Raw genomic sequence first — 8,436 nt, 5'->3', positions numbered from 1 at the left:
ATTAAGATTTTACATTTCCACACTCAAATCTATTTGATATCTTAACAGTATCTCTCCACATTCATAGACTATAATATCCCATTATCACGTTACGCAGTGAGCATAAGATCAGCAAATAAATCACTCAAAAAAGATGGGGATATTGATCGGATTGAGCTCGGAACTCTCCGAATGATCCTTCCAATGATCTTAACCGTTCTGATCTTGTGTTCAATTGATGACGCGCCTCCATCTATCTATAATCCAGGACCTAATCACTGCACTCCTGGCAAGACGAAAGGCAGAGCGCAGCCGGGTATCCATATGAGATACGAGCGCTCTCATGATGATCGTGAAAAAGTGAGCGCTCGTTGAGCATGCCAGAGTGCCAAGTGCGAGCAGGCCAACCTAAGATCCGTAAGCTATCTCTATCCCGTGAGCATGCTGGAAAAGCAATATATATCTGTGAGAGTGGAAGCTTAATCTTTCATGGTTCGGAACCGCACAAAAATATTTATACGAAACTTTGTGTCGTAAACCAAGGTTGATAACTTTACGCCGGTGGCCTGTTATTTATCCTATCTGTAATACGATAACACGGAACCAATCTGCACACGGACCCTCACGACTCAACTTCAATGGCAACTATTGAGTTCCGGTGATCGACGTGAGCCAGCAACAGGTACTGCATGCACCTACCCGCAACCACGCTTGTTCTAACAATGTGTAACCAAAACTCCTCCGATCTGACGAATCACACTCCTGCATACTACAGTTACTTGCAAGCTGCACTATGGGAGAACCACATGGACCTACAACTAATGTACCGCAGATGATAGCATAGCTATGGCTAGCGGTGACAGCTCCTAACAATCATCTTCCTCCGGTCATTGAGATACTACAACGAGGAGTGATGCGATTTGAGACCACGAAATAATTCAGAGGAGAATTTCGTGTATGCCATATCAGTACGCATCTCCGAAAAATAGTGGTGACGAAGTTCTCTCTCTCTCGTGCTATCGATATTGCGCTGCGTGCGCAGCGGCACTACTCAAGGCTAGTCGGTGTAGTCGCAGCAAGCCAAAATCAAAGCCGACACTCACAGGACCCGACCACGACTAGGTGGTCTTGCCCGTCGGACAATGCACCCACAAAGTATCAAAGCTCCTAGAAGTCCTTCAGGGTGAAAGGCTTCCGGTGAAAGTTAGCATAGCTATCAAGTTCCGTCAATAAAGCGGTAGCATGTATCTCATCGTTGGATTTGGTCCGCTCCTGATTTGTCGTTTGCTATGATAACAACCTCCGATTACATTTCTCCCTACCTTCCACACTTGACACTCCTACCGGGTGAGTGTGTCCCAAACCATCATAACAAAAGACAATCCAGCCAACACCGACTATAATCCAATACATAGATTCGCCACAAATCATCTCTAGATCTAGCAAGTATAATGACTCACCTCGAACTCGTATAGATCACAACAATCCCACGAAGATAATGGACACCCATCAAACATCCTACACTAGAATCATCGAGTCACACAGAAACATCTAAGCGAGTGAAGCCTTATATATGTAAGCAACAAGACACCTAATGTCGTCGCTCATCCTTATCCATCCATAAGATCAATAATGAGAAATGAAAAACTGATCATCACATAATCACGAAATAAATCCTCGAGAGTGAAAACAACGCTCTCCATCACAACAACTACTATATGGGAGCAACACGCTCCCACAAAAATCAATCATGTGGTGACACTCTACAAATAATCCATACCATGTGATACCAGCAAAAAATGAAGGAGCAATGCTCCTACGACCATATACGGAGCCACCAGCAAAATACCTAACCTCAAGGCCTAACTATCCACTAGAGGCTAGAGATCATTAGAACAAAGATAAGATCTCTCCATTATTCATAGCCTAGGATATAACAACCTAGTAACTAATCAATCCATCATCAACTCTATCAGCATCATCCTAGTGGGTCGGTCACCCACTAATAGGAAAATTAGTTGATGGGTTAATTCAACAAATGACATAATTACGCGCACATTTCCATAAATTGCCTAAAATTCTAAGTAGAATCACTAACTTGCGCTTTACGTGATTCAAGATAGAATCACGCTACTCAATTATATGCATACTAGCACATGCATATAATACATGATCAACAAAATCCTCCAATTATACCAAAGAGCATATATACCAACAACTAGGTGAAGATTCATTGTGTGATACCTCCAACATACACACATAACGGTGCGAATACACCTCAGTAATCAAACTCAAAAAAATGAAAACATATGACATTCCACATGCGTATAACCAACATATACTTCCAATAAAGCATCCTAAACCCAGGTGCCACAAATCAAACATAATCAAAAAGTTACCTTGATACACCACACAAAAACACATAGCCTCCAACGACTATATCAGATGATTATCCAGTCTCAGGATTAAAATCCTCCATCCTTACATCTTTATGAATCCACGGATTTATCAATCTTCCAATCACGTGATACACACGGATAATAATCATATCATATCTTAACGGTATGTGAAACTGCAGTCTATATACTAACTGAATCTATATAACTTCTACCATGTCCTATAACTCAGAATGCAAAACGTGAATGGTTGCTTAGAAGCAACCGATAATATATCGATGTAGAGAGAGACCAGCTGGAGAATGTGTACCACGTATATTCTAATCAAAGGGTTGCGGTAACCTCTCGACCAGGGTTACCCTTAGGGTTATAAAACTATAATGTAATACAGCCAACCCGACAACATATAGGTAATAATCCGAACAAAAGTCCTAGGTTCAGTTCAGGCCCAGGTATACACCGTGGTATATACAGTACACTAGTCACTATATACCAAGATGGGAAAATTTATTTTATCATCATAAACCAAATGTACTCAAAGATAACTAGTAACTATTGATATCCATAAGTGTTAAGTGTTAGCTCTTAGCTCTACACTTCCTTACGTACATCGGATTACGGATTATATCCCAGCACCCCAAGTTATTCCACCAATACAATCACCACAGTCACGGTCATCTTCATGGAATAGGATACATCGATCCTTTATAACCTATCCAAGCCGATAATGATATATGGCTAAATCAGTCATTTTCACGTCAGTACAAAACATGTACTCAAATGTGCTTTAGATACATAACTAAGAACAAATAACCTAAAGGTTCGAACTTCTAAAAATAGAGTATGACTTACTGATCAACCAACAAAAACTAAATCATTCATCTACTAATTAAATTAAGAATACCTTAATCCTCCACAACAACTAATATATCCCAACCAATAATATCATATATAAGTACAACCAAAAGAGAAAAGTCAATATTTGGAACATCAAGACACTCTCACTCGAATATCATAAATCCCACCCAATAATATATCGGATGATCACCTCCCTTATCCCCCCATGAGGCAAGTTAAATTCAAAACATCATCATTATTTATCCAGAGAGTAAGTCATATCAGTAGAGGAGGAGCAATTATCTATTTTATCATCCTTTTAACTAACCACAACTAACCAGATTATTAAAATCTTATAGGCACACTCAACCATACTCTAGCACCCAATTTATAATCTGATCACTAACTATAATCATCAACTGTGGATATCATAAATGACACTCACTATGTCACCATCAAAGACAATAAATCATCAAATAGTTATCCACTAATAAACATGATATCTAGTAATTGATCATTGATGACACAACATAACATTTACTCTATCACAAAATCAACATATCATAATGATTAATATCCGATCACCAATTACTCCCTAACCTCATCATTCTCAGTTTCAGATATGAAAACTTAACCCATGGATATGTCACCCGATAATGATCAATTTCCTGTGATTAGTAATATGGGAGTAAGTCATCACCCAAATTATCTAATCCACAGATATCTCTCAAGAGGTAGGGCCTCCAGCGTATGTCGGTCTCACCACCCATCAACCATGGAATCGAATCATAATCTGACCCTGAAAGTCATAGCCCGGATACGATGTGACCGCAACCTACTATAGTGCAGACATGATCAATGCTCACTGTTCCAACTGCATGCATGTTATGGATTAGCAAGAAACATCCCCATCAGTATTCCGAACGAGAAAGTTCGTTTGAATCTCCCTCGACGTCTCTGGAAGATTTCTGCCACCGTTGATCATAAACGTCGCGCACCATAACCTCGAACTGCGCATAGACCCAAACATCTGGATCCCACCACACCAACGTGAGAGTCCTTTCTGTACAACTATCATATCGATCGGAAATTTATAGACAGATAAATCAGACAAGTGTAATACAAAAATCGAATAATATAATTCGTGAATGCATGGATACGAGTATCATCTGAGAAATAGAAATACCCAGACTAAAACAAGAATCCAACAAGTAATAACACTGAGCACGACACCGTTCGACGTATAAGTACCAGTACTGCGGGTTATCTAAACTCAAAATCGGAAAACAAAAAGTATACTGACCACTAACGCCCATCGGATGCAGGCACACCTCGACACTTTAAAGTACTAAATTGTCACCAAAATCGCATGAGAAACTCATTTGACATGCATCGCACGGATCTAATAGATGCCATAAGGAATCTAAATTAACATGCTGCCTAATGTCATACATTGACTACCTCAATAATTCATCCATACAACACATGCAAGGTGATTTTATAGAATAAATTACTAAGAATAATTCTCACTGATAAGTGACACACTCGTAACGACACCCTGACACCACTACGGAACTAAAACACCTAAAGCTGGATGAACTATTTAGTGCTGCGACACCCCATCGCCATCCATAGAATAAAACGTCCATCGATATTAAAATCCGATAACATAACAAGTTAATAAATAAAAAAACTAAAAAACCGATGTAGAAAACCGGAGGTCTCACCATATCCCGGAGGTTCGCCAAGACTCACGAGCGATCAAACGGATCTAAGGGCCTACTGTCCCTCCTGCGCATCGGGGTCGGGTCCAGCAATGGCTGTTTGAGTATCTCTCAGTAGGTAGTCCACAGAATTGCAGACAACATTAAACGAGTCGGTGGGTCAGGAGATAAAGTTCTTACAAAGCAGGGAATTTCCATTACTGGTGTCTGAGTAACAATCAAGGGAGGATCCGAGAAGGACTTGACATGTCCGTATGGGTCATCAATTCAGCGAGACAATCGGCAAATATAGATAAAATGCGTACAAATGCAAAACAAAAATAGCAAATAAATGCATGTGCCATATGATGATCGGCGATCCCGTCCCCTGCCACGCTAACATCATCATCGTATATAGTGGGGCAGTGAACAGCAGACTACGTGCGCCCGGCGAGGGAGTTCGTATCGGACCGGAGCTTGGAATACACCTTGTCTACCACATCCCCAAAATCATAGATGGGGAGGGTACGATTGCCCACCTTTTGGAATTACTAGGACAACACTAATAGCGAGTGTGCGACGGTTTCAACAATCATAACCAACAAGTGCTTCGCGAAGGCGATCCACGGAGCGGATACCCACGAGTCATCGGACTATCGATCAAGATCGGACAGTGGCGAAATGGCTCCACTCAATACTGCAGCGCAACATGCACATGGCCCCGAACCATGCCCGACCTATGATCCATCCACGATCCATAGACATCCCGACAATATAAATCATGGGTCCGAAACTGGTGAAAGCAGGTCAACATTAAGCATAAAACATACATGGGATGTAATCAACAATCAAGCAATCAATCAATCATATATGATAATGGTGAAAGACTAATAGAAGAAATAAGACATAATTAATGCAACTTAATTCCCTACTATGTATATCAAATGACAAGCAAAAAGTACCGACTCCGATAAAAAGTCTAATCGGGAATAGATCCCTCGTCCAGACAGTCTCGAATCAAAGTCTGTACCAATCAATATATATTTTTATTTAGCTAAAATTCATAAGAATTTAAATAGCTAAAGAAAATCCACGAGACTAAATTAGGGAAAACCCTAATCCACATAATCATTTGCCTACCTAAATTAAATCTAACAATTAACTAGGGTTAATTGTCTTAACCCTAATCGTTCCATTAGATTAATTTTAAACCAACCCAACCTACAACAAGGATCCATTACCCTAATTCAAATCTACACATGATCATGTAATCAAAGCCCTACATAATACCTCAATTCGTATGTATCATTGTTGATCCAAAAATCAAAGATGTTGGCTGCCGAAACAAGATCATAACCGCTGCTGGGGATCACAAAGTTACTGCCCAAACAACACATGTTATGCTAATACACTGCATAAACATCTCAAGATTTCAAGATGAATAAAATTGAAGCCCAACTTTTCATACCTAAAAGCCAGCGATCGAAAACCAATTTAGCGCCATTAAAAAACCTATTCATATAAACCAAAACAACTTATCAATTCCTCCAACAACAAAATCGAGAACGAGAACCACAATCTAATTCCAATCACAGTTAAGACCTGTATGAGAACACAATGCACTGGCAGAGCAAGGCGCACCGAGAGGCGCTAGGGCATCGCGGATCATTGGCGGCTAAGCCGGCATGAGTCGAGCGTACTGGGAGTGGGGAAGAGAAGACAGATCGTCGACTCTCACTCCCGTCAGGCGTCGACGGCGAAGGAGAGGGAGAGAGGCATGGATCGGGCGGCTAAGAGGATCGGCGTGCCATTTCTAGGGACGCGGTGGGGCAAATGTTGCACTTGGAAGAGAAGAAGAGGAAGTGGGTGGCGGAGAGAGAAATGTGCGGTTATGCCGCCGTTAGGCGGGCTTGGGGCGCGCAAGGCTTGGTGTCGGGAGAAGAGGTGACAGCGACACAAATAAAAAAGAAACAAAATAAATAAAGAAAAGGAAATTAAGAAATTCAACTTTTCCTCTTTTTAAATAGGGTAGCTTAAACACTTTTGTCCCGGCCCCATTTGTCCTCAAAAACTCGCCCAGAAAATTTCCAAAAATTTCGAAAAATTCCCTTATTAATATTCTCCTATTTTCCGGTATTTTACATTGTCTCTCTTTATATTGTCCTGTTCATATTACAATACCTTATATTAGTATCAGTTTAACAAATATAAAAATAAGCAAGTAAGAATTAATAAAAGATAATAAATAATAAATAAATAAATAATTATGTTGATTTACATTAACTTGAGTTGATTTGTTGTCCACAAACTCTCCAGTACCTTATTTTCTTTTATGCATTCATTCAAAAACCTTAAATTAATCAATTGCTCGTCCCAAATCTTTTCTTTGTTTACAGTTACTCTCATTGTACAACTAATACATGCATAGGATAAGATCCATATTAAATCCCATCAAGATAATCTTTCAGTATTTCAGATTATTTACTAAAATTCTTTCTAGTAATAGTGACCACAATAAGCATGTGTTGGAAATAAAAAAGACAATTGCTACGAGGGCTAAATTGAATCAACATTGGCTAGTCATAGTATCACCCAAAAAAAAAAACAAAAGAATCTCTACAATGTTCATGATAAAAATTCATTTCAACCTGAAAAGATTACGTACTCTTCAAATTTCTCAACAGTATTAGTATGTAGAGATTAAATGCCAACCTGACAAACTCTAGAAGTCATTTTGCCATTGTAGCAAATTCAAAAGGATTCTTTGAAAACTCAAGTAAATTCAAGCCATCTACCAATCCATTTGAATATCCCATGCATCATTAGTTCATGTACTGTGAATTGAAGAGAGGTATTGAAAGAATATGTTTTCACTAATTAAGAATAATGAAGGAAACATATACAAAGATAAGGAAATATATAGAAAAAATATCTTAATATTTATGCACCACATATTCCAAGATATCCTAATAATTGCAAGATATCCATATATTCAAAGATATCCATAATGAGCCCTTTCAAGATGGTGGGGTCATAGAGACACCAATCTTGGAACAAAGAAGACGAATTCGAGCACTAGGAAGTGGTTTCATCAACGCATCAGCTAACTGGTCAGACAATGAGACATGAGAGACACGAAGTTTACCACTCTGAACCAGTTCACGAACAAAACACTACAACAAAAATAGCTTTTCGCAGCTTGCTCTTAACAACACACATTAAAAGCACGCTGTTAATACTATAAATATTTAGTAACAATAATAGCGTACAAGAATAGGCATGCTGCAAATACTTTTATTTATTATCAATAGCATGCAACATATATGCTGCGATTAGTTTGGAAATAATAAAAAAAAGTAATAATAAAATAAAATTATGTTAAACAAAATTAAATAAAAAAACATGATTATAATAGAACATAAACAAAATTAAATTAAAAAAATACATAATGAAACGAAAACGCCACTTGGTTAAAAAAATCAAGTAAGAAAAAATTAAAGTTAATTAAAACAAAAAAAAAT

This window comes from Zingiber officinale, chromosome 11A (genome assembly GCF_018446385.1).
Source record: "Zingiber officinale cultivar Zhangliang chromosome 11A, Zo_v1.1, whole genome shotgun sequence".
Lineage (NCBI taxonomy): Eukaryota > Viridiplantae > Streptophyta > Magnoliopsida > Zingiberales > Zingiberaceae > Zingiber > Zingiber officinale.
This window is presented reverse-complemented; position numbering follows the sequence as displayed.